The sequence below is a fragment of the Bidens hawaiensis genome, unplaced genomic scaffold (genome assembly GCF_021521415.1).
Source record: "Bidens hawaiensis isolate Kalapana, Puna unplaced genomic scaffold, B.hawaiensis_p1.1 tig00018514_1, whole genome shotgun sequence".
Taxonomy (NCBI): Eukaryota; Viridiplantae; Streptophyta; class Magnoliopsida; order Asterales; family Asteraceae; genus Bidens; species Bidens hawaiensis.
In genome coordinates, this window is record NW_027492803.1 from 200086 (window position 1) to 214685 (window position 14600).

A 14600-nucleotide genomic window follows, 5' to 3' on the forward strand; every position below is an offset into this window, starting at 1 on the left:
TCTGCTAGGACTCATGCATACTGATGTCTGCGGTCCTTTCAGAACCATGTCTAGAAATCATGAAAGATACTTAGTTTCTTTTATTGACGATTACAGTCGATATGCTTATGTGTATCTTATGAAACACAAACATGAAACTTTTGAAAAGTTTAAAGAGTTTCAAAATGAAGTGGAAAACCAACTTGAAAAAACTATTAAAATGCTTCGATCAGATCGAGGTGGAGAGTATCTCAGCTCAGAATTCATAAATCATCTAAAAGAGCGTGGAATTGTTTCACAGCTCACTCCACCTGACACACTCCCAACACAATGGCGTGAGCGAGTGTAACATCCAACTTTTTGTTAAATAATAAATGACGGAAAGTTTTGTTATTTAACTGTGTGGCGTTAAGTTAGTCGTGTGTTAAGTGTTTGGATAATATTTGGATTTGGAATTGTGAGTGGGTTGTGGGGCCCATGCCCCCCTATATAAGCTTAACCTCTCCATCATTTTCACCATTTTGTTACCTTTCACCACGCACACACACTTTCTCTCTACATTTCGGATCCAAATCCGTGTAAAAAGAAGGAAGAATCTCGTGTGTAGACATCATCAAACAACAATAATCACGTCCAGATCTACGTATTGTCCGGATCCGAACTCAAACCCGAAGCAAAAGGTAGGTTTCGGTTTAAATGGTTAAGTTTTATGGTTAGAACCAGCATGCAAACAGATATAATAATAGATCGGGTTGTGAAATGCAAGAAAAATATAAACTTGGTAAGTTATAACCTCTTGGGTGCACTTTAAGATAAAAAGGTGGCATTCGGACTATGAGAGAGATGGGTTCAGGATCATGTGCATGGGGTCAAAATGTGTCGAAAGTTGAGAAAGAGTAAAAATCAGGTCCCGAGGGGGAGCCACGAAGTAAAATGGCTTTAAAATGGTAAAAGCGAAGAAAGGAAAGCATTTCGCTTCGCTCAGCCATAAGCGAAACAGTCATTTCGCTTCGCTCAGCCATGAGAAGCGAAACAGTCATTTCGCTTCGCTCAGCCATGAGAAGCAAAACAGGTTATGCGCAGCGAAATTCGTTGCGAAATTCCTCCCATGCGAAATTGTTTAAGTTGTTATTAAAATTCCTCCCTGGCAGCTCAACCCCAGCCAGGGGCTCTGCCCCTTGGACCCTGCTAGGGGCTGTTGCCCCTAGACCCCGCTACCAGGGGTGCTGCCCCCGGACCCCTGTTAGTTGAGAGTTTCATTAACTTAGATATAGGAAGTAGTAGTAATAGATAATTGATACGCGTAATGCATTTTACAGTTAGCCGTGCACAACTAAGGAAGGGCAGTACCATTAACGGCGAGAGAAACCAACTCCAGGTGAGTTCTAGCCCCATTTCCTGGTTATGTTTTCGGGGCTATGTGCATACTCTTATGTGGCAGTTAAAATGCTTATCCTAAGTGATAGGTATATGATACGTGTATGGTCGTGCATTGAATGTTATTACTATATGATGGTTATGTGAATGAATGTGTATGTAAATATTATATACATAAGACAAGTAAAGTATGCGCTTATGATAGGGACCAGACCCTCATAATATCTGAGATGATAGGGACCAGATCCTTATAATATCTGAGATGATAGGGACCAGACCCTTATAATATCTGAGATGATAGGGACCAAACCCTTATAATATCTGAGATGATAGGGACCAGACCCTTATAATATCTAAGATGTTAGGGACCAGACCCTTATAATATCTGAGATGTTTAAGATAGAATAGCTTATGGTATACCATAGGGTTTTATGAAAGAAAGTATGTAAGTACATATGCATGTATATAAAGTATGTGTGTAAGAAGTAATAGCAAAGTAAGGTATGAATTCGTATCTTCGGACGCGTATGAGTAAAGATAGGAATGTATTGTATGTTAAATTGATTAACTAGAACTCACTCAGCCTAGCTGACTTTTAGTATGCGCGCAAGCAGATAGGTTGAGACAGCTGGCTTGAGGAGGGACACATGGCACGAGCTAAAGAGACTAGCATCTATGAAAAAGTGTCATGACTATTTTATGTTATGTTATGAAAAGACAATTTGTATGTTAAGACAAAAATGAATGTTTGTAATGTGATGTTTGAAGTTTTAAATAATTCCGCGAAAGTTTAAATTAACTTTGATTTTAGAACTGTGTTTATGAGTAAATCCAACACCAAAGTAGGGTTACTGGGATCGGGGCCTTACAAGTGGATCGGGGCCTTACAGCGAGAGGAGAAATTGAACCTTGCTAAACATGGTCCGATCGATGATGTGTAGAACTAACTTGCCTCACTCCTTTCGGAGCTTTGCCTCTATGACCGCCGCCCGCATTGTCAATCTGGCTCCAACTAAAAGGTAAGCAAAACCCCATATGAGATATGGCATGGGCGTAAACCCAATTTGTCTTTCCTTAGAGTATGGGGATGTGATGCGTATGTCACCAGCGATTCTAATGACAAGCTCGATCCTCGTGGCGTAAAAGTTGTTTTCGTCGAATACTCTAACCAAAGCGAATATTATTACTTCCATCCTGATACAAATTTGATTTCTATCAAAAGGAATGGCCACTTTCTCAATAAGGAAATTCTCGATCGAGGAACTGGAAATAATATTGTCGATCTTGAAGAAATTCAAGAACCACAAACAACCGCTGAGGAAGTTGGAACGTCTGATCAACAAGTTGTTGCTGATATATCAGACATAAACACAAGCGTTCGCAGAAGTAATAGGACTCGCGTACCAAATTCTAAATACCTATGGCATCTAGATGGTCCCGAAGTCCTCTTAGTAGCTAAGTCAAGCGACGAACCTACTAATTAAAAATCTGCTATCTTAGATTCGGAATCTAAGAAATGGCAAGATGCCATGAATGCAGAGATGCAATCTATGCGTGACAATCAAGTCTGGAACTTGGTTGAGCTACCCCCCGAATGTCGGGCAGTAGGGAGCAAGTGGATTTTCAAAAAGAAAACCAACATGCATGGAAATGTATACACCTATAAAGCACTGCTAGTAGCGAAAAGCTTTACTCAAACTCAAGGTGTTGACTTTGGTGAAACCTTCTCGTCCATTGCTATGATCAAATTGATCAAGGTGTGCAAACTGAATAAGTCCATTTATGGACTCAAACAAGCATCTCGTAAATGGAATCTTTGTTTTGATTAGAAAATCAACGAGTTTGGTTTTGTCAGAATGAAGACGAGTCTTGTGTTTACAGAAAAGCTAGTGGGAGCACTATATCATTTCTCATCCTGTATGTGGATGATATACTGATCATTTGGAAACAACATTCCTATGCTTAAGGAAGTTAAGCACTGGTTGGGATCTTGTTTCACAATGACAAATCTTGGTGAAGCTGCTTATATTCTTGGAATCAAGATCTATCGAGATAGGTCTAAGCGGCTTCTAGGGATAAGTCAAAGTACATACATCGACAAGGTAATGACACGCTTCTCAATGGATAAAGGAACCGTGTTGAACAAATCGCAATCTCCGGTAACGGACATTGAAACTAAGCACATGCAAGCAATTCCATATGCTTCAGTGATTGGTTCTATCATGTATGCAATGTTATGCACTAGACCTGACGTCTCGTATGTGCTGAGCATGACTAGTCGTTTTCAGCTGAGTCCTGGCATTGCCAACTAAACTGCTATGAAGAACATTATAAGGTACCTGAAATGTACCAAGGACATGTTCTTAGTGTTTCAAGGAGTGGAAGATGAGCTCACTATAAGGTGTTACACTGATGCTAGCTTCTAGACTGACCGAGATGATTCTCGCTCACAATCTGCTTGGATGAAGAAGTTCATAGCCCACCTCGATCTGGTTCCAAGTTTTCGGAAACCGATCGACATAATTTGTGATAACACAGGAGCCATTGCTCAAGCCAAAGAGCTCAGATCTCATCATAGGGCCAAGCACATTCTAAGTAAGTTCCACTATATACGGGATATACTGGAACAACGAGACATCATAATAAGCAAAGTAGACACAGATCAAAACCTAGCTGACTCGTTCACTAAACCGATGACTCAGGACAAGCATGATCATCACAGAGATGCTATCTGTCTTAGATTAGCTAGTAGTTTGTTTTGATTTAGTATTTGGATGTATGAACATTTGAACAGTTATACTTTTGAGTTCTCTTTTGATTTAATGGTTAAATGCAAATGTTGAATAATATAACTGTGTTTGATTTTAATACGTTTAATCTATGAATATTGTATTCTAAATTATCCGTAGTCGGTCAGACTCGTGGGAACGACTCTGAATTAAGACTATTCTGACTTTGGATTCAAGGGGTTGACTTCCAAACTCACAGACCTCATTATGAATGACGCTGGATGTAACTCGCATGAAATCATCTTTATGGATCTTAGTCATAAGATGTTTTGATACTAGTATACTCATTTAGTATCCTTAGACCTGAGATATATATTAGAACTTTCGTTTACTAAAGGTTACTCTTTGATCAGTGTCAACCGCTGTCACGTAACTGCCAGCTATAAAGGCATTGGTTGGGAATGATCTGAAGTTCAGTGGGAGTTGTATGTAATCTAGATGGGATTCTGTACTCTTACATGATATGTAATAGTTAGACATCTTGGCGCCCTCGTTGATTCAAACTGGTAAAGTGTGAGGCCTCACCCAAAATTACTATGTGTTTGATTGGACCACTTTGATTCTAGATCGAGAACAATAATGATTGAACGTCATATGAGATTGAATATGCTCCATGTCTCATTGTTCAATTGATGTCTTATACGAAAAGGATAGATGACAACGATTACCATAAGCTCATTGTCTTGCAATAGTGTATTCCAAGATGTTTTGGTTAATGACTTTAAAGTGTCATAACTTGTTGGGGGCAGCCATGTGTAGCTAGAGCACCGCTGGTTGTCTGCGTTAAGGAACTTAACCGAAAGCCGTCCAAGTGGGAGACTGTTGAAAATAGTGGATCGGTTCGGTTAATTTAACGTGACCGACCGAGTTACGACCCTGAGAGTTACACCTTGGGCAACGAACTAAAATCCGTTTAAATTTTTTAACCGGTAAATGACGAATCTAATTATGCGGAATTATTATTTATAATAGTTATAAATAATAAAGTTTATTTACTAATTAAATATACTGGTTCGGACTTTAAACGAAAGTTGGAACGAGTTGGACTTTGGACCCGGATAGGATTTATTATTAATAAATATAAGATTATGAGATAATTTTAAGATAGTAATAAATCTCATGACTTGGAGATTACTCCATAATTGAATCCATAAGTAAATTGGAGATCTATATATACATATATAGATCGTGACACAAGAAACAGAGGCAAGGAACTTTCTGCCGCAACCAAAGTCCAGCCGTCATTACTACGATCGTTACCGACCGTCGCTAAAGCAAAACACCCGCTGCTGCCGCTACTGCCGTACGCCACCCGGCTGCTGCCGCTGCTGTCCATAAGCTACTGTCGGTGCTGCTTTCGCGAACCACGGTTGCCGCTCGCTCGTTCGGTTCGTCACCTAGCATCGTTCGTTGAACCTCGGTGTCTCAACCGGTTATTCATTAACCGAGGTATTATTTATCTCATCGGTAGTTAAATAATATAGTGTATATTAATACCGTGCTTGTATGGTTTTGTAACCGGATCCTGTCGGGTTTAGTTTTGGTGCTGATTACTCGTTTATATTCCGCTGCGCATTTATTAATTAATACGATTAATTATTATTTGTCACATTTATTGAACCGGGTTTAATAAATAAAATTTTGACTGATCACCACTGAAACCCAACAGAATCATTCGTAACTTACGCGAAACAACGAGGTATTGGTTTCATCCCAATAGATGTTGTCAAACCATTAACCAAACAAGGTCCATTTGATGGATCATTCACAAGTCTTATGGCCAAGAATGGGACCAAAATCTTGAAACTTTCTCCATCAACCACCCTAACGCCATCGTCATTGATCGCCCATCTGCCATCCAATTCCTCCGCAATCGCATCTCCATGCTCGAACCCGTTTCTCAACTTAATATTCCGAAACTCAAAATCCCAAACCAACTCCTAGTTCAAGACTTTGAAGCTTTAAAATCCGTCCAGACGGATAAAGATTTGGGTTTCCCAGTGATAGCCAAGCCGCTGCTTGCTTATGGAGACTCTGGCACGCATAACATGTTGCTAGTGGTTAACCATGAAGGGTTAACCAAGGGTCTCGAATTCGACTCACCCATGGTGCTAAGAGTTTGTGAACCATGGTGGAGTCATCTTCAAGGTAATACGGTTTTCAATTAATTTAATTAAACTAAAAAAATTTCGTAGAGTAATTACTCTAGTTTAAAAACTGTAAAGTAATAATAATGATCATATTCTTAGCATAATAATTACTTAAATTATTTATACATTTATCGCCCTTTAAGAGCTCATTAAGAGCTTTTCGTATTTGTACCTAACACTTAGTAATTAAGGTTTGTTATTATAAATATAATTGCTAGATGGACTATAAAAATAAGGGTTATGGTGAATGTATCACCTCCTATTTAGTGAATGAGGCTCTTGTTTAGTGAGGTATCCTTATTTGCTATTAGTCACATCATCCTTAAACTTTTACATACATAAGCGCGCTCAACATACGAGGATATGTTTAACGTTACCCTAAAAATAATTCCACGTGAATCATGATTAAGTTATGTCAATTATCAATAAACTTTAAATACTATGTTGTTTTTAATGGCATATAGAATAATTATATAACAATAAACCTTAACTGATATACTCTCTTATACAAGGTCTACGTAGCCGATGATTATGTGAAATGTGTGAAACGAGGTTCATTACCAGATGTTTCCAATGAGACTATCGAAAAGATTAAGTCAAAATCCGGTGGGTTTATGGGTTTTTCTCAGATATCAAGCTCTGTAATCGTGGGTGATGATGGGGAGAGTATTAGTAACAACTTCGACGAAAAGCTGAAGATGCCTGAGCAAGAGTTTCTGGTAGAGGTGGCGAACGGCCTGAGACAGGCTCTTGGGTTGCATCTTTTTAATTTCGACATGATTAAGGATGATAAGACTGATGGGTATCTTTTTGTTGATATTAATTATTTCCCTGGTTATGAGAAATTACCATTTTATGAATCTGTAATGACTGATTTCTTGTTTAATATCAAGAAATCACAAGAAGAAAAGAAGATGATGGAGGAGGTTGGTGTTTATGATGAAACAGAAGTCTAGATTTGTGTGACTATGTGGTTTGGATTGGTTAATGTTGAATTTTAGAAAGATTCACCGACAAATGTACGAAAATAATTCAGTGAATCTTTTCGTTAGTCGTTTGTGTTGGTTAATTACTAGTTAATATTAAGAGCGTGTTTCATGTGCATACTTTTGCGTTGAGTATGCTTTGTTAGGTTTAATTGGTTTTGTTCATGTCATTATTTGAATTTGCATGGAATAAGCTCAGCTTCAAACTTCAAAGTATCACGTAGGTGTTGCATGGCTTGATATTGAAGTCTAAAGCATTTAATAATTTATTAGTGAGAATTGGTATTCAAGTTTGACCATATCACAAACCGTTGGATAAAGTGAACGTTATAAGAGTGGGTTACGGATTGTATCGGTTCTTTAGGATTACTAGTATTTTGTTGCTACTTTTGTGCTTTACATTACTTTTCTGTAAGGCTATTTATAGCCATCAAGTTTATGGAATATCGTGTGCTTTTCTTTGTTTTCATTACTGAATATAGTTTTCATCTTTTGAATATTCATCTTTCATTTTCTTCCATACAAATCACTCAAGTATTCATAGTTTCATTTTCTTTAAGCTAGCTTGATATCCAACATTTGGTATCAGAGCTTCGTTCGTCCGAAGGGATTGTAAGCTGAATTTGATCAAAGGCTGATGGGTCACGGATTCAGCTTTTGCTCTTGATCAACCTGTTTGTGTTAAGAGTCTAACCGAAGGAGGTGCGTGAAAAACGAACGTAAAGAATCCGTCAAAGCCGGTGGCTTTGGATTTTGTTCATTTAGCTAGTTAAAGAAAACGTTAAAAGCGGTTGCTTGTTTTCTGGATCGGTGGATAGAGCTCTTGAACAAGTTCGATCAGAAAAAGAGTTGAAGCTGTGCCAAAAGGAAGAACATAATGGCGTTAGTACCTGTGAAAGAAGGTGGCTTGGTGACATACTAGTATCCCGTCTTGAACGCAACGAATTACCCAGTGTGGGCGATCAAAGTCAAGGCGATAATGGATGCATATGGGTTGTGGGAGACAATTGAACCGAGAACATTGGGTGGAGTACCCAGGGGCGGACCTACATAGTAGCCGTCGGGGTCCCGGGACACCAATGTTTTTTAAAATTTATTTAGAAGCGATATAGAAAATTTTTGAAGGACCCCATATAAATTAACACTTGGACCCCATATCAATATTACCATTCTAGTCTGGTGGAAACCCCCTTCCAATACCACACAAATGACCCGAGTTCGAGCCTTGCTCTTTCCCATTTTTTTATGTATTTCGTTTTTTTATTATGTTTCTCGTATCGACTCTTGAACCGACCCGAAAAGTTTGAAAACCGACAAAAATAGGACCCCATTGTCAAAAAATCCTGGGTCCGCCACTGGGAGTACCTGATGTAACGAAGTCAAAACAAGCAATTGCCTTCTTATATGAAACTATACCGGAGGAGATGGTATTACAAAGTGGGGAGTTCCACCGACCCAAAACAGGTTTGGGATGGATTGAAGACACGGTACTTAGGGGTGGATCGGGTGAGATCGGCTCGCCTTGCAACATTGTAAAGGGAGCTTGAACGTTTACGTATGAAGGAGGATGATTCGGTCGATTAGTTTGCCACAAAGTTGGCCGGTTTAGCCTCAAAGGCAAGAAGTCTAGGATACGAGCTTGAAGAAGTGGATCTGGTGAAAAGGTTACTTGATTCGATGCCCAAGTAGTTTCTGCAAATCATGGCCTCGGTTGAACAATGCTTCGATCTGGATTCAATGCTATTTGATGAAGCCGTTGGAAGATTGAAAGCGTATGAGGAGCGTCTCAAAGGAATCGAGAAGAAGGAGGACATTCAAGGTGGTTTGTTGTTAGATAGACAAGAGAAATCACACGGGTGCAAACATTGTGGCGGTGGAAGTCCAAACCGAGAAGACTTTGGACGTGGCCGGGGTAGAGGTCGTGGGTTTTTGAAGGGTCGAGATGGTAACGGGCGTTTCCGGGACAAAATCCACGTGAAATGTTATAAGTGTGGTGAATTTGGTCACTACAACAATGAGTGTCCAGAGCTGAAAGATCAAGAGGCAAATCTCATTGAAGAGGAGCCGGTGTTGGGTCTCGTTTAAAATTCATGAATATGGACAAACAATTAAGGAGGTGAATGTTAGGTTTAATTGGTCTTGTTCATGTCATTATTTGAATTTGCATGGAATAAGCTTAGCTTCAAACTTCAAAGTATCACGTGGGTGTTGCATGGCTTGATATTGAAGTCTAAAGCATTTAATAATTTATTAGTGGGAATTGGTATTCAAGTTTGGCCATATCTCACACCGTTGGATAAAGTGAACATTATAGGAGTGGGTTATGGATTGTACCGGTTCTTTAGGATTACTAGTATTTTGTTGCTACTTTTGTGTTTTACGTTACTTTTCTGTAAGGCTATTTATAGCCCTCAAGTTTATGGAATATTGTGTGTTTTTCTTTGTTTTCATTACTGAATATAGTTTTCATCTGTTGAATATTCATCTTTCATTTTCTTCCGTACAAATCACTCAAGTATTCACAGTTTCATTTTCTTTAAGCTAGCTTGATATCCAACATGCTTTTGATAATTTGATTCTAAGTCATCACTTTTTGTTGCATCTTTTCGTCTGTTTATGTAAAAGGAAGTGATCCATTACCATACCACCAAAATTATATATATATATATTAGGTTCATTTCAGAAGTTTTCTTATTGTGAGAAGTGCGAGAAGTCCTTCTAGCCAATCATATAATTTCCTTTTTATTTTATGTTTAATTAATTACTAGGGCATATTAGTAAAATTTTTATGATTTGTTTTTGGTAACTAATAAATAAGTTAAGAGTTTTAAACATGATTTTCTTTTTATCATTTTTTATATTATATTGATTGTTAATTTTTTATTATTTCGAAATTCTTTTCACAAATTCAGTTTTTTATATTAAAACAATTCATTCCTAATAATTATCCCTACACAAGAAAAAATACACACTACACGTCAATGCTAATAACATATCCTATACACATAACACAACATATCCTACACATTAAAAATACATGCTACACATCAATCTTAACAATGTATCCTACACATCATAAAGCATATCCTATACATTAAACAACATATCTTACAAGTCATACAACATATCCTACACATAAACATATTTACATCTTATATATAGTTTATCAGCATACAAATCTACATCCTTTTTATTTTATTTTTAATTTCAAGTTTTTTATATAAATTATACATACACACTTCAAAAGACCACCTATATAATACATAAATGAACAACACACGATAAAATAATTACACATACACAATTCAAAGTATCACCTATACAGTACATATATGAACCTAGCTACACATTACTTAAATGAAGCTACACGAGACAAAAGATGCACATACATAATTCAAAAATACCACATATAAAGCACATATATGAACCTATAAAGTACACACGATAAAAATTAGAACTACATTATTCGAAATACCACCTACACGGTACATATATGAACTTACTATTCCATAAATGAACCTACACGATAAAAATTACACTTACACAATTCAAAATACCACAAATACAATACATGTATGAACCTACACACGAAAAAAATACACATACACAATTTGAAATACCACATACACTAACAAAATAAATAATATAACTTTTAACATATGTGAGCTCTTAGTGGGCAAAGTGGGAAATATTAGTGGTGCGAGGGGCCGGATGTTACAAGTGGTATCAAAGCCACTCTTGTGCCATTCGGGATGGTGGGGCAAACCTCATCAGAGACGGGGCGAGTCCCCGAGGGTGTCGCCAAGTACACCTTAGGCGAATCCCACATCCTGGATTGGATGGTGGAGCAAACCTCATCGAGGACGATGAGTCCAAAGGGGGGTATGAATTGTTGTATTTTATTTTTCTGGTATTCATTTATGTAATATTTTTAATTTTTAATGAAATTTTAATTTTAATCACATTTAATTGTTTAATTTATTTTAAATTAAAAAAATAAAAAGTTCTTGGACCCGGTTTAAGGATGGTTATAGAAGATGATTGTGTGGGTTTTTGGGATGCTTTTGAATTAGGTGATGGTGTGAATGGAACTGCTAACATTACTTTTGTTTGTGAGTTTGAAACAACTGTGTTTGGGTCGGATGGTAGTGAATAGATAGGATATGTGGCCATAAGGCACTGATTTGGGGATGGTACGGAATCTGAAGCGGTTACAGGCAATGATGGTGGTGCCAAGATTAGGGGTGTAAGGGCTGGTTTTGGGCCAGCTATAGGATATCTGGCCATAAGGCACTAATCGAGCTTTGGGGATGAAGCGGTTACAGGCAGTGATGGTGGTGCAAGGATTAGGGGTGTAAGGGCTGGTTTGGGGTCAGTTATAGTTGAGGAGGTGTCAGAAAATTTTCCGAGGGGTGGTGGTAAGGTTAGCGGAGATTTGGTTCATGGTGGTAGTGAAGGAGTTAAACTGCAACTTGGCTAAGGCGGCTTGTTAGGCGACGATTGATTTTTTCTGAATCAATAACCCAAAGATTTTGTCGACCATGGCCATAATGAGGTCTTCATGCAATGAAGGAGGCATGAGGACGATGAATGAAAGCACCAAATTTGTTTGAGATTCATTCGAGATGACTAATCTCCTGATAGATCCGTAGAGCGGGTTAGACGCCAATAACAAGAGAGAATAAGAGAAACCAAAGTTGAAACAATTTTCTGACTTTTTTCTTTAACTTTTTTTAAACGGAGATTACAAAAAAAAAATAAAAAATCCCTCAACTTAATAATAGGAAAAGATAAACAATAAGGAAACCTAATTATAATATAATAAGTAAACTAAATAAAAGATAAACTTAATTAATATATTAAACTTAAAAAATATTTATGATCGTTTAGTAATATAGACCCAAGGAAAGTACATTTACGCTCCCATAAAAAATCTATACGCCAAGACTTCTTATCTATAGCTTCTATTATTTATATAAGAATATGACGTTGAAAACCGAAGCCCTCCTCCTTTCCATTGTCTCGATTTTTACTGCAATTGTTCCCGTGTCAAAATCGTGCATTCTTGTAACGGTTTACTACTTTGTCATACCCTTCACAATGGAGCTCGTGAATTTTATGTATTCAATCCCACCACCAAGCAACTCCCAGTCATCCCACCCTTCCCGCAATACATCTCGTCTATGGCTCTGGCATTTCATCAATCACACTGTGTGCACTACAAAGTTGTTTGTATTCGTTCTTTTGAGCCCTTAGGAGACGTGTTTCAGATTCAAGTCTGATACCGGGAAATGGAAGATATGTGTCAAATCTTTCTCTGCACAGAACCTGACCTTCTGCCAACTGGTTTACTGGAATGGGGGCATTCATTGGGCTCCCGATAATGGAAGTAGCAACTTTTTGTACTTCAAGTTAGATGTTGAAGAGTTGCAAATGTTTCCCGTGCCGGAAGAGTTGGTGTCTGGTGAAATATTAATGTATTTTGGGGAATCTAGAGGTCATCTACATTTAATATTACACAACGATCGTGAAGAATAAAGTTTTTGCTTGAATGCGTACGAGATGTTAGGGGATCACTCGGGGTGGTTTCTCAAGTATCAATTGCAGCTTGATGCACTTCTGGATGATGTCCCGTATTTGATATTTCAATATCAGTGTATGGATGATTTTGGGAACATGGCCTATCCATTTCAATGTGTTCTTCAAGTTGTTGATGTGGTTAGAGGTAAAGAAAAAGAAAATACATTCTTGGTGTAGTTAGAGCATCTCCAATGCAATGCTGTGGAGATGTTTGAAAAACAAACCCTTCTTCTCTTACCTACTCACCCATTAACCTCACTTAAACACTCATCCTCTCTCCTTTCTCCTCTCTTCTTCTTCTTCAAAAAGTGTATTGAAATTCTAATACACCCACTCTCCCTCTCTCATCCACTTAGGCTCTCTCTCTTCTCCAACTAGGATTCAATATGGGTGACCAATACCCCATTGAAGATGCCCTTAGGTCCTTTAAAGATGATAAGGTACAATGTTCACGACAAAAGTTTTAAGGAGTTATATCGTTACAAAGAGTTCTCCTATGAATTCACAAGTGCTCATCGTTACATCCAAATCTTGTCTTCTTTCTAGCAGACAATCATGTTTATGTTTTTCAATTAAGGTGTTTGAATGCCTTAAAAAATATTAGTAATGTTTTGTGTTTGTTGAAACTTTGTTTAAAATATTGTTAAGTTCTGTTTGATGAGAAAAAAACTGAAAGGCTTAATTAATGGTCCTCTCTTTTGGTTTTTTTGAAAGTCAAAAGTCAAACAATTGATCATTTGTATTCAACCAATCCAAATAACTGTCTACACACTACAGTCTCAAACTTCTGGTTTCCCAAACGTACTATGACCATTTTTATCACCAACCTACGATTAGTTTTATCAATAAGCTAACCCAAGCTAACATTTTAATAAAAAACTAATTTCTTTCTTTTCCACATACACAACCTAACCTAACTCAATTTTTCACTTTCATTCGCAACCCAACCCAACCCAACCCAACCCAATTATTTTAATACATATATCTTATTTAGGTTTTAATTTATTCTATAAAATTTATTAAAATTAAAAAAAAAATGTTTATTTTTTAAATTGTATTATTTTAAATGGCAATTAGATAATATCATAATTCTGTAAAAAAAACCTTTAATTTCTACAAGTAACAAAATTAATTTTACATATAATAATATTATAAAAAATACATGTTTTTAAAAGCACTCCGTTTTTAACAAAATTTATATCGAAATGCTCACAAAATTAAACTAAACAAGACTGTGTTTTTAAAATTTTAAATTAAGCTAAATAATATAAATTATTAAAGAAAAGCAAATTATATAGAAAAGATATTGTTTAAAGGAAAAGAAGAAAAAATGAATATTTAAATAAAATGTGGGTTGTGACCTAGGTTATCTGCTCAACCAGGTCGTGAGACTACAAGGATTTTTAATATTATTTTTTTTGTCATTTAGTGAACAACCCATCCTTAGACCATTTTTATCACCAACCTAAGGGTGATATTGTTTGAAAAGAAAGTGTGTCGGGTTGACACATAAACCTTTTTTTTTCTCTTTCTTTCAAATTATCAACTTTGTGCTCATTTCGATCAATCACTTTGTTTAGCTATTTTCTAATTAACTCGTTTGATATAAAACCCTGATTCACCCATTTAAAACATGTGTTGAAAACCATTAACTTAAACTAGTAAAGAAATAAAATTGGTACATATAGTTAAAAACAATGATATGTATTTAAAGATGTGTGGATGTACGTTTCCAAAAT

At 36.9% G+C, this 14600-nt stretch overlaps 1 pseudogene across 1 annotated transcript; it reads left to right on the plus strand.

Moving 5' to 3' along the window:
• Nucleotides 1–3356: 3356 nt before the first annotated feature.
• On the plus strand, nt 3357–7251 carry LOC143556325 (inositol-tetrakisphosphate 1-kinase 1-like; annotated as a pseudogene). The gene is made up of 3 exons (XR_013139365.1): nt 3357–3441; nt 5815–6293; nt 6808–7251. The product of XR_013139365.1 is annotated as an inositol-tetrakisphosphate 1-kinase 1-like (transcript).
• Nucleotides 7252–14600: the final 7349 nt, after the last annotated feature.